We start from the raw sequence: 13,543 nt of genomic DNA, 5'->3' as shown, positions 1-13,543 counted from the left end.
GGATAAGAGGGGAGCCCATTCAGTCCTTGCCAACACAGGGTCCTGCGGTGGGGATGGCTTTTGTGAGTGGTCTCTAGAGCTGGTCACAGCCTTTGAAAGTCATTGCAAGGCTCTTTTGGCTAAAAAAAGGCTGTTGGAGCATGTGATGAGGTGTCCACCCCACGCAGGAGTGGAAGGGGCTAACAGAGGCCAGATAGGCCAATTAACCTAGTAGATCGGAGGCTGAGAAGAAAGCCCTAATTAGAGGAGCAGGCTCACCTGTGCAGGAACAAGCAGGGCTTCTATAAAGCCAAGCAGCTGGCTGCAGACAAAGGGAGCTGTGCTGGGGCTGGGCTGGGGCTGTGATTGGGCAGTTGCTCCCTGGGAAGAGGGGGGCGTGTTTAGGGGACTGCTGCTGGGAAAGGCTGCAGGGAAGTAGGCTGCAGTCTCCTCCTGAGTGGAGGGATTTGGAGGTTGGCAAACCTAGAGAGGCAGGCTCTCCGGAAAGGGAGGACTTTAGTGACCTGGCCAGAGGGCCAAGCCACAGGGAGGAAGCTGCAGACCCGGGTGTGGGTGGGGCAGGAGAGCAAGAAAAAATCAGGGAAGACCCCACCCGAGGGGGAGAGCAAGCGGGTAGAGCTAATTCCCAGGACAGCCAGCAGCAGGCTCAGTAAGCACTGAATGGACCCCAGGATAGAACAAAACTTTTGCAGTCTATGCATCCTATGAAGTGGGCGGTGGCCCACAAAAACTTATGCTCAGATAAATTTGTTAGTCTCTAAGGTGCCTCAAGTACTCCTGTTCCTTTTGTGGATACAAACTAACATGGCTGCTACTCTGAAACTTTGCAAAAAATGTTCAGGTTGGCTCATATTTTCAGGGATGTCCTCAGAAACATGGGAACTGATTTTTATAGATCCGAAAGAACTTTACAAAGGACGTCAGTATCATTGTCCCTATTTTACAAATGGGGAAATGGAGGCACAGACGAAGGAAATTACTCGCACCAGTCACTCAGCAAATCAACAGCAGAGCCAGGACTAGCACTTGGGTCTTCTGAGTCTCAATTCATGGCCCTCTATTCATTATGCCACACTGCCCTGCCTGGCCCTGAGGCTGAGACCCAGCAGCCCATTTCACAGACTGCTGAGCACTCCCTAGATTGTAATGAACTGCTGTTAATTAGTACCATGCACTCTTATTGGTGGCTCTGTGCCCTTGTAATTAGGCACCGTTGCATGTATTAAAAAGCATATCAGTGATCCATCAAAGGAATGAATGTAGAGGCTGCTTTTCTCTAGTATCTGAGAACAAATGTCAATAGATTTAACACCTCAGCAACATTCCTGTGAGTGAGGGAAGTATTATTACCCCCATCTTAGAAATGGGGAAACTGAGGCATGGATAAGTTAAGTAACATGCTCAAGGTGATGCTGGAAGGCTGTGTCAGCCAGCCCTGCTTAGACCCAGCCTATTGTTTTTTACACACAAGGCCATCGTTCCTCAGTGAAAGAACCAATTCTCCTCCCAGCCTCAAAGATCAAGAACTCCCAGTCCCCAAGTAGGAACCTGTTCCATAGAGCATCTATCTACCTGCATAACCCCCTTCGCAAGCCCCACTGTGAAGTTAGAAAATGTTGGTAATCCCATTCTACAGACTTGGGGAAACTGAGGCACGAAGAGGGCTGCACAAGGCTACACAGGGAATGTGCAGCAGAGGCAGAGCAGGGTATAGAAGCCAGATCTCTTGTGTGCCTGTATCGTGCTCAAACCACACAAGTATCCTTCCTGGCTTGGTTTCTTGCGACAGATGCTCTATGTGCCAGCCAGTCTCCTGGGCTCAGCCGGTCTCCCGTGGAGGCCTGTGGAAAACATCCCGTCCTGCGTCACTGCTGTTTGTTGGTATTTAAGGCATCGCTCCATTTCAGTGCTAGCCTGGGTGCTGTGCGTTTGTTTATCTAGCAACAGAAGGCATCCTCAACGGGAAAAGCAACCTCTTCCCCCCAGCCCTCCCCACACACAGTTGCTCACACACCCTGCTTAATGCTGCGTGGCGAGAACAGTCGTGTAATTATGAGACATAACCAAATAGAGAAGCCACAGAGCGTCATGCCCTCGGGTTACCTTCCGACGGAAGCCAGGCCCTGCTGCCAGGGAGCAAGGGGGCTGATGCGCTACATGGAGAGACCGGCCAAGTCAAGAATCTTAAAGGGACAGGATGGGTTTTGAAGCTTAATGATGAAGCCAAGGGACAAGTAGTTTCTAATTTCATTTGCATTTATCATTCTGTGAGGCCTGGGATGCTCTTGGAGCCTGTAACTAGACTGGGCAGTTTCCCTCCCCCTTCCTTATCCAACCTTCTCCGAAAAGGAAGTTGAAGCCGCAGTCTGACTGGGGCGAGGGACTCCCTAGTGGTGCTGAGTAGAGCTGGTTGGGAATTCATCGCTGAAACCGCTTTCCAGTGAAAAATGCTGCTTTGGTCAAAGTCAGAACGTTTTTTAAAAAAACCTTGTAGATTTTTGATGAAGTTTTGTTTGGAACAAATGCCCCCAATGAAACCTTTTGGGAATGTCAGACCAGCTCGTTGTGACATTGTGGGAATGCAACACTTAAATGTTTTTGATTCAAACTGGCTTTTTGAAACCAAATTCCTGTAACTGGTTTTAATAACGTTTAAAAGATCGAACTCAAAACGAAGTATTTTCATTTTATCCAAGTGAAACATTCTGAACGACCCCAACTGAAATGGATTTGGAATTTTGGTTTTGCAGGAAATTTTGAAATGTTTTGGTTTCATTCTGCTTCAGTCCAGTCCCTGCCCAGCTCTAGTGACCAGAGTCCTAAGCTGCTTTTAACATCCCTGGGCGCTGGTTACTCCTGGCTCTTCTTGTGGGGTGTTCAGGGCCTGGCTGCATCAGGTCCTGAGCTGCTATTCCTTCTGTTCTTCTTCCAAGCACTTTGCAGAACCACAAACTACACAGGCCAAATTCTATCCATACGACTCTTTCTCTCAGTAAGGTTAGAGCAGAATTTAGCCCTTCCAGAGCTGCTGGAAGATTTAGCCTTTTTTTTTTTTTTGTCCAAAAAAAGACACAGAAAACTTCAATTTTTCCAATAACCCCAAACAGAAAAAATTGGTAAACATGTTTTTGTGTAAAATAATAATAATAAATCAGTTTTAGAAAACCAAAAACTTCCCCCCAAAATGAGGAGGGGCAGATGTTTGATTTTTTCCATCAAAAAATCAGAAATTTTAACAATCATCCTTGAACATTTTCATCTCTTTTGAAAAGGCTCTTTTGTCTATGAGAATTTTAACCAGCTCTAAGCCCTACACTAAACATGGCTTGTTTTTCTCCTCTTCTGCAGTGCAATGCTTTCTGAACTGCTCTAGAAAGTCTCCTGAGAGGCACTGGCTAAAACGGAAATACATGGCTGGGGAGGGGAGAATGCTGGTCTTTACAAACCCGGGGGCAAAGGATGCTTGTTTATAATCTGGTTCCAGGTGGATTGACATTGATCCTTCCTAAACAGGACTGCGTCTGATCTGCATAGATCTCTCCTTCTCTGGGGCTTACGGAAACATCCTATCCCATTGGCTAGCTAACGATTCGGAACCACCCCCCATAGAAAAATAATTAGAGGGCGGTAGGTGAAACTACATAACACACTTAAACTGCTATGAAATTGGCCTTTCTTTGATTGTTACCCACCAATAGGCAGCAAGACTCTCACTGGGCCAAATTCATCCCTGGTATCAGCGAATTGCACTTAGGATGAGCTTGTCCCTGTATCTTTAATACTGTACATGTGCAGTGCAGAAACGTACACTCTGTCTGGAAGATGTGTGTCTCCACTGGCTAAGAAGGTCACTAGTCGGAAAGTAAATATGTCGTGCGGCAAGGTAACCATGCAGTTTTGGGGGGTTAGATGTAGGAGCCAAGAGAACCTTTCGACCAAGCATGCATTGTCATCAGATTCCTAAAACAGTTCCTTCCTCACCGTTCTTTTCAGACAGCATTGACACAGTGCCATAATTAATCACACCTCTTCATAGAACATAAACCCTCCAGCCCAGATCCACAGAGTTATTTAGGCCCCTAAAGCCCACTGAAATCAGGTGGATCCTTTGAGGCTCTGGGCCTCTGAGCTTGTTTCTCAGAGGCCCCTCCCTCACCCTGTGCAGTGATAGACACCAGTGGAAAGTGAGTCCAGTATGCTCTAGGTCAGAACAGTAATGGTTGATGCTCACTTTGCAGGGGTGCAAATGATGGCACAAGCTGCAGGTCCCACATTCTCTGCCCCAAAGACTTTCCACTCTGAATATGTCTGGACTGAAATCACCTCCCTTAATGTTTGCCAGGGGCATGCACAGACAAGGAGCCCAGACAAACCCTTTTGCTGTGTGGTTCCATGCTGCATTGTGAGACGGGTAAAGCAGAGGACAGGGAAGCATGCAGCTAGAGCGGATTGCCCTCCTGCTGACTCCTTCTGCGTGGGTTACATGGCATGCTGAGTGGAACTGAAGAAAGGAGGTCAAAAGGGCTGCTTTCCCTCAAAACTACTTTTCACCAGAAAATTGGGATGTTGACATAACTAAATTTTTCACGAAAAGTGCCTGCTTTCTGCAGGAAATTTTTATTTTTGGCTGAAAGCCCCAACTTCAAAACTTGCATTTGGAAATGCTGCCACAGTGCCTCATGGGAACTGTAGTTCAGTTGCTTCATGTCTCCAGTCTCCTCTCTGGGCTGAGCTCTCCAATCAGACTACGTCTCCGATAAAGCACTGTGGCCAGAGATCCCAATGATCAACCACTGGAGTGAGTTTTCAGGAGCCACCTACTTTTGTGTGGCACAAGGGGCTCAGGAATGCAAGCCAGGGACACAGTGGAAACGCTTCAGCAGGCCAGGCTCTCCCATCGCCGTTCTTAATCCACCTCCCCGAGAGGCAGTAGCTAGATCGACGAAAGAATTCGTCCCTTGAAATAGCATCGTCTACATTGTGGCTCATGTCAGCTTGGGTGCGGATTTTTCACACCCGCTGAGCAAAAGAGCTGGGTCAACTTAACTTATAGACCTGGCCTTAGCATGTAACACTGGCCTCTCACCATGCCCAGTAACGATCTCTTTTCCACTACTCCGTCTGCATCACTTACTGCTAGGAAACAGGTTGTGCACGATATCTTCTCCCCCTCCAAAATAATTACTTGACAATCTAAGGCCTTGCTGCCCTTCCCACATTGTAGACATGTAGTTGCATCTGGAGTCTGCCATCTGGGAGGATCTAATATGTCCTAATGTGAAATAAGCAGAAATAGCAAAGAAATCCCATTAGCAATGTTGGAAAAACCAGTCTGCTGTTTTGTGTTCAAATTCATAGTTTGTTTAAAATGTAAACCTGGTCCTTGCTCTGGGCATGTGCCTGAGGGCATGAGGTTAGCAATATACAGGCCACGTCCACACTACAGAGTAAAATCGAAATTAATAAAATCGATTTTATAAAACAGATTTTATAAAATCGATTTTACGCGTCCACACTAGGGCACATTACTTCAGTGGTGTGTGTCCATGGTCCCAGGCTACCATCGATTTCCAGAGCGGTGCACTCTGGATAGCTCAGTAAAAGAATGGGACCAATAACTTCGATTTCCGTCCACACTAACCCTAAATCGATTTAGTAATATCGATTTTAGGGTTACGCCTTTTGTTTAGCTGGAGTACAGAAATTGATTTTAAGACCCCTTAAAATCAATTTTAAGTGCCTTGTAGTGTGGACGGGTACAGCGTTAAATCTATTTAACGCTGTTTAAATCGATTTAACGCTGTAGTGTGGACCTGGCCACAGTATTATCATTAGTAGAGCATGTGTACAAATCCCTCCACCAGCAGGGGGAGCAGCTAATTAATTTGCTTTGACAGCCTCAAACAACAATAGAGTATTGCTCTTTTCTTTCATTGGCTGCGTCCTGAGTCCGGTATGGAATGAGCCAAGTTCCCCTGTTGTGTCTGCATGTTCAGAGGCTGTCCAATTAACCAGCTCAGGGAATTTAGGGTGTACACTTGATCAGTGCTTTCAGCTAGTGGATGGCTATTGTTTGAGTCCATGGTGCACCCATTGGAGACGCAGTGCAAGGCGCAGCCAAGCTGGAGAAGGACACAGGTGGCCACATGTTGCTTCTGCATCCGCCAGATTCTGGGTTGCTTGAGAGGCTATAAAACGGCCCATGGTGTAAATTCCACCCCCAGGGACTGCTCTTCTGGCTACCTGTGCTCAGCTGCCTAGGCAGGAATCCTTGTAGCACCACTGGCCTGTCCTCCTCCAGCGCCTCGCCTCCGCCCCGGGGTAACATAAGGCAATGCCGTGCCTGTGCTGAGGAGTCACACATCGACCTGTTGTGGCACATGAACAGAGGAGGGGCAGAAGCTGTTCCAGTTGGTGCAAACACAGTTTGTGAATTAGGCTGTTGTGTTGGCTATTTATCTGCTGTTCACCCGGTGTGACTGGTCACCTGAGTCATGGTGTTGCGTTTGTTCCCTGACCAGTGCCCTAAGCTGTGTAAACAGGAGTAGCCATTGCTTTGCTGTTCTCTTACATTCTCTGGACATTCGCAGGAGCTCAGCAAACCCCTTGAGACCATGCAAAGGGCTTTCTAAAATGGCTCTGAGCCCCTTTCCGGTGGGGAATGTGTCCTTCCTCTAGTGTGCACAATGCTTTCACTCTGCACAAAGAGGCTTGCGCAGGGAGTCTCACTCCCCCGAATGGCTGCGAATGAGAAGTGTCCGTGAACGCCAGCACGAGGAACCAGCATGTCTTCTCTGCAGGGAGAGTTGTGGATACTCTGCTGCTTGTGGCTTTGTCTTCATGGCAACAAAAGATGTATTCGTGCATCAAGCTAGCTCTCTTGCTATAAAACACTATTGGAGACAAAGCACAGGTAGTTTGACCTTGGTACCTATTTCAAGGTAAAGTTATACCCCAACCTGGGCTTTACCTCCACTAGCTACATTGAGCTAAACGCTCCAGTGCTTTGTCTCTACTTTTAACATAACACCTGTTGTTGTAGCAGTGACATAGCCTATAATCTCTCCCATCTCTACTCACAACTCCAATGATTCCTCCAGGGAGGCTGTTGGTGATGTATGTGGGAGAGCAATATCTTGCTGGATCTTTTCACGTCTTTAAACCAGGCTCTAAATCCAGACCATGGCACTCCCCCAGAGTATGAGTGTGGGGATCCAAGCCTGGATAGTTTGCGATTTCATAGTTATAGGGAAAACAATCTTTCTTGCGATTGGCCATTTCTTCCCAGGGAGGCCCAGGGCTGCTCCAACAGCTCAGGGGTCAGGTGTGTTGGCCACCGTGTTTGGGGTGTGTGACTGGAACAGAGAGGGGTGGTGCAGCAGCACTGAAGTACACCCACAGAACTCAGCTGGTGCACGACTGAGAGACACTGGGGCTGGAGGAGTCAGGATTGAGATGCATTGGCAGAGCTGGGCAGTGAAGGGTGCACAGTGCCCATCCCTCTTTCAAGAGGCCTATACAAATAATCAGCCTGCTTGTCTAAACACTTGCAGTTAGAACATTTTGCATGCGAAGATAATACATCTTCCCATCCCATCAGTGACACTGTGGATCCTCTCGGCTCGTTGCTGCCTGGAATACCATGGAGCAGGGTTATTTAATATCTTCCCCTTTGAGCAGGGGCCATACCAGGTTCAAACAACAACTTCCCAGCTTGCATTTTCCAAGGGCAGACTGTGCCACTGCCTAGATTTTGACAAAAGGGCAAAGATGCCTGATTGATTTCTTTACAGAGATGCATTGGAGCTGGACACATCTCTACCAGCCAGCTGGGGTGCCACTAGAGTCCACGAGCTCCCGAGAGTCAGTGAGTAGGAATTTCACTTTGTCACCATGCTGCTGCTTTTGGATCTCAGGGTTTGAGTTCTAGGATGGGCCCATTTCTGAAACCAGACTTAAGACCTCCGTATTGGCCTCAACAAATCCCTCTCTGCAAATAGCTCATCTTTGTGCTCGTCACTGCCTCACCTGCTGGCTCCCACAGCCTTCCACTTAGAAACCGTGACCTGACACCTCCCAAGCACCAGATACTGAGGTCTGCTAAAAAGCCCAGGGAGGGGTCTGGGTGCCTAGTGGTGCTGGAGATGCAGCAGTGCTCCCTGGGTTGAAGTAGGGGTTTGCAGTTTGGTTCAATGGCTCTCAGCACCCCCCTACACAAATTGTTCCAGTGCCACTGTGGGTGCCCAGTTACCTGTGGTCTTCACTTCCATAGCTAGGCTCAAAACATGGAGGGATGTGTTGGGTTTTTTTAGCTGGCCCCCTCCCCTCTCCGCTGTCAGGAGGAAGACTTGGAGCAATCACAGCACTGTGCTGCAAATATTAATTATCTCCTAACTGCTCTCCAGGCAGCCATTAGATCTCAGCTCGCTGACAGCTGTTCTCGCAAACCTACCCAAGGAATCGACGGGCGTAGGAGGGGAAATGGAAGGGGGTGGGGGGTGCAATCAAAGGAATGGGGGTGTAAGGGGGGGGATTTTGGTAACTAAGTCCCTTAAGCACCTTTGGAAGCCCCCTCCTACATAACTAGACAATAGAGCTTATTGGGAAATTATTATTTCTTCCCCACAAAAAAATGTGGGTTTTCATCAAAACTCCAAAATCTGGGGGTCGGGGTGGGTAAAAAAACCTGCATTTTTTTTTCCTTTGGATGAAAATCATTTTGGTTTCATGAAAAGCTGCATTTTGTCACAGGGTTTTTTAAGGGTCCCTCCCCCAAAAAAAAAGTTATCAAAAGAATTTTAACCGGGTCTACTTGACAATGCTACTTGAATGGTGAATACGGCCACCTCCAGCTCGTACAGCTGCTGATCCTTAGGACATGAACTCTTTCTGGAGGACAGTTGTTTTTAGCCTCCATTCTAGCCATTGGCACAATTGCACTAGAGTAAACTCATAGCACAGCCTAGAAAGGTGGCCCCAGGATTAGGCCTATCACTGGGGAGGTCTGGATTCAAGACCTCGCGCTGCCACACACTTTGTGAGACCTTGGAGAAGTCAGACAGTCACTCCATGCCTCAGTTTCCCCTTTGTAAAGTGTGAGTAATAGCACTATCCCATCTCCCAGGGGTGTTGGAAGTTTCTCGGGTACTATGTGAATGGAGACTTTGAGCCAGAGAGTAAGATGAAGTATTTAAGATAGAGAGACAAAAGGGCTTACTTCAAGCCCAAAGTAAACTTGACAGACGTGATTTGCATCTTTCGTTGCCAATGTTTGAGATTTGGGGCATCTGGCCATTGTCCTAAACTAAGCCAGTGATTCATGACCTTGTCTCAACCCCTGCATTCTTCCATCGCTTGAAGCGTTCCCTCCACAGAGAACTCCAGTGGCCGGAAGTAACATAACTAGGGACTTGCTAGCCAGTGGCTGAGCTCAACACTGTCTGCTAAATTTATGTGGCCATCTCTCTTTATATCCATCCATCAAAAGGCAGAGAGGGAGAGGATACCAATAAGTAGCTAGTTAACGAAATAAATGAATTGGGTAGGCCCTATGTAGAGATAAATCTCTCTGAGAGAACATTTAGACGTTCCATATTTGAGTTGGATATCATTTAAATTACCGCTCTACCTCCCCTCAACGTGTAGGCCCTCATTACCGTGTTTTTAATGCTCCGGGCTTAATTGCAATAGCTGCAGCCTTCCCCTCCAAGCTCCTCATGGAAATTAGCCCAGCTCTCCTGCCCACTTATTATCCAACGCTCCCTGCAGCATGTGCTTTTCCACAGCCCTGGGCTTGCCCCACGGCTCAGCCTGGCCAAAGGGAGAGAGCTGCTGCCTGGAGGAGGGGGTCAGGACTGCTTTGCAGTGGTTGCGCCTGGGTGGAGAGGATGGGAGGTGACACCTTCCCAACACTGGTGGAATTGGAGGGGAGGGTCTGGCAGGCTCCCTGGAGAACTTGCCTGCTTTTGCGCTCAAGAGTGTGTGGGTGATGTGTGTGAGAGGTAGAGAGTGTAGTGGGAGCTTATCCCAAAACTGAGAGGTTGAACCCTTCCAGCAAGAGCTGCACAGCACCAAACCCAACACTTGAGGGGATGACACCCTCCCAGTGCCCCTGCCTGTTCCTTGTGATCTGCAGTGCCCTCTAGCTGCCACCAAGAGGAAAGGCTGGCCTCTGGAAGTAGCAGTGCAGCAACTGGAGAACATCAGGAGAACCTGTTTGGCAGAGCACAGGTTTCCTGAGAAGTTAAACAACCAAGAGCACTGCCCCTCTTCTGTCCCTGTAGAAGTTATTTCCCTAACATCCATTAGGGGAAGCTAATGTTTCATCAGCTTCTCTTCTTCTCTGCTTAAATATGCTATTATCTGCACAAGGTGGGAAAGGTCCCATCCGCACAAGCAGCACCCACTCACCCTCAGAAAGAGAGAGACAAACTGGAAGGGGTAAAGAGCAAGAACTGTGACTGATGGGCTGAAAGGATTGTCCAAGAAAGAAGAGCAAAATAACTCAACTGGCAAAATTTGGCACCATGTGACCCAATCCAACTCCTGCTGAAGTCAATGGAGCCTCTTGTGTTGACTTCAACGGCAGCTGGAGTGAACCCAGGACAACCCTGTGGCAATATAGGCAGTGGTGGTACGAAGAGGCATGCTTAGGAGTAACAGGGTGCAGTTCAGAAAAGGGAAATTTAGTAGGAGACAAAGAATTTCCCAGCAGCAAGAACTGTTCCACTGACATTTAGATTCCACCGGTCTAAAAGTGGAAGCCCCATTGTGTAGGGCATTTAAAACTGGATTGTAGAAGCCCAGGAGAGCCTATGAGGAACAGTCCTTCAAAGGCAGCGAGATGGGGGTCAGAGGGATCAGTCGGTGGATGTGTTCTTCAACCAGTGGGAAATACAAGTTGCATCAAGTTAGTTATGTCCAGAGAAACACCAATGATGAATGAAAACTGAAGCATGAAAGCAAAGCATGAGATCAGCCTCCACCGTTCATGTCTGTAGCAGATCTCACACTGAGCATTCAGTGTTGGTCACTGCAGTCAAAGACAATAGGATGCCACAGCTCAATTTAGGTTATTATAACAAGAGATGGAAATGACCTGGAAGTCATCTAAGTCCATTCTCTCAGCATCAATGCGGGATTGCTCCCTACAGTACATAGCAACAAATTGATGCCTCGCAAGGATCTTCTGCAAGGCATCACCACTTGGAACTTCAGTGTAGCCATAGTGACAGGATTTCCTGCTCTAAACAGCACATGCCACCCCAACATTAAGGCTAAAGGCAAATCTTCATTATCTGTTAGCGGCAGAGGACCTATGAAACTCACAGTAGAGTGCAGTTCTGATTCCATTCAGCAGAGGCCAGTGGCAAACATTCCCACTAGTGAGTATGTCTGAGATGACTGCAATATTTGGTGCTTTACCCAGTATACCCTAGCTTGATATGTTGTGAGTTGTCCAGTCCAATTTTCATGAGCTTAGACAGTGGGGTCTTCCACCCCCTTCCTTATGTCCATTCTCACACAAAACCAGGGCTGCCTGCAATGGATACTCTCTTTACACGCTTGTATTATCTCCCTGCTCTTTTCTTCTGCAGGGATCCCAAGTCACTGAACATTTGCAAACTTCAGCAAAAGGGAGACCCTAAACCAAATGCAAGCAGAGCTTCCTACAACCAGATAAGGGAGAAAGCAGATGACTTCATGAAGGCCATTCCCCAACAACCTCATGCTGCTGCTGTAGTTTCCATGGGAAGCACTCAGGTACTATGGTGGTAGGTTTTCAAATAGTGTCCATAACAGATTATTTACATTACACTGATAGCCTGGAAGCCCCAGTCCAGATAAAGAAAGTATCCCGGGTGATTGGAAAAAGGCAAATGTAGTGCCCATCTTTTAAAAAGGGAAGAAGGAGAACCCAGGGAACTACAGACCAGTCAGCCTCACCTCAGTCCCTGGAAAAATCATGACGCAGGTCCTCAAGGAAACCATTGTGAAGCACTTGGAGGAGAGGAAGGTGATCAGGAACAGTCAACATGGATTTATCAAGGGCAAGTCATGCTGACCAACCTGATTACCTTCTATGGAGATAACTGGCCCTAGGAATATGGGGAAAGTGGTGGATGTGATGTATCTTGACTTAAGCAAAGCTTTTGATAAGGTCTCCCACAGTATTCTTGCTGGCAAGTTAAAGAATTATGGATTGGATGAATGGACTATAAGGTGGACAGAAAGCTGTCTCGATTGTCGGGCTCAAAAGGTAGTGATCAATGGCTTGATGTCTAGTTGGCAACTGGTATCAAGCAGAGTGCCCCAGGAGTTGGTCCTGGGACCAGTTTTGTTCAACATATTCATTAATGATCTAGATAATGGGATGGATTGCACCCTGAGCAAGTTTGTGGCTGACACTAAGCTGGAGGGTAGGGATAGGGTCCAGAGTTCACTTAGGATGGAAGAATCCCATGCACTGCTACAGAGTGGGGACCAACTGGCTAAGTGGCAGTTCTGCAGAAAAGGACCTGGAGAATCGTGAACAAGAAGCTGGATATGAGTCAACAGTGTGCCCTTGTTACCAAGAAGGCTAACGGCATATTGGACTGCATTAGTAGGAGAATTGCCAGCATATCAAGGAAAGTGATTATTCCCCTCTATTCAGCACTGGTGAGGCCACATCTGGAGTTTTGGGTCCCCCACTACAGAAGGGATGTGGACTAATTTGAGACAGTCCAGCAGAGAGCAACGAAAATGATTAGGGGGCTGGGGCACATGACTTATGAGGAGAGGCTGAGGGAACTCGAATTATTTAGTCTGCAGAAGAGAAGAATGAAGGGGGATTTGATAGTAGCCTTCAACTACCTGAAGGGAGTTCCAAAGAGGATGGAGCTCGTCTGTTCTCAGTGGTGGCAGATGACAGAACAAGAAGCAATGATCTCAAGTTGCAGTGGGGGAGGTCTAGGTTGGATATTAGGAAACACTATTTCACTAGGAGGGTAGTGAAGCACTGGAATGGGTTACCTAGGGAGGTGGTGGAATCTCCATCCTTAGAGGTTTTTAAGGCCTGCTTGCCAAACCCTATCTGGGATGATTTAGTTGGTATTGGTCCTGCTTAGAGCAGGGGATGGGACTAGATGACCTCCTGAGGTCTTGTCCAGCCCTAATCTTCTATGATTCTATTATCCATCCCCATTCTGCAGAGGGGGAATAAGGCACAGAGATTGAGGGCCAGGTATTTAGGAATCTAAAGATTCAGATAGGTGCTTAAAGGGTTTTTCAAAAGTATCTAGGCACTTCTTCTTCTTCTTCTCCTCAGCATATGTGCAATGTGCCTCAAGTGGCCAGTGACCAGGCTTCATCGCCGAATTTGGTCTGCTGGTTGTATCATTAGCTTCCCCAGCCCAGGTACTGAGTGTGACATGAATGCTGATCCATGCCCCCCATCTAGGCACTTAAAGGTGGGAGTTAAGCACCTATGTGCTTTGGAAAATCCCACTAGACACTTATCTTCCGCATTTGACGCCTAAATACCTTTAAAAATATGTCCTGG

The sequence above is a fragment of the Gopherus flavomarginatus genome, chromosome 15 (assembly GCF_025201925.1).
Source record: "Gopherus flavomarginatus isolate rGopFla2 chromosome 15, rGopFla2.mat.asm, whole genome shotgun sequence".
NCBI classification, from domain to species: domain Eukaryota; kingdom Metazoa; phylum Chordata; order Testudines; family Testudinidae; genus Gopherus; species Gopherus flavomarginatus.
This window is presented reverse-complemented; position numbering follows the sequence as displayed.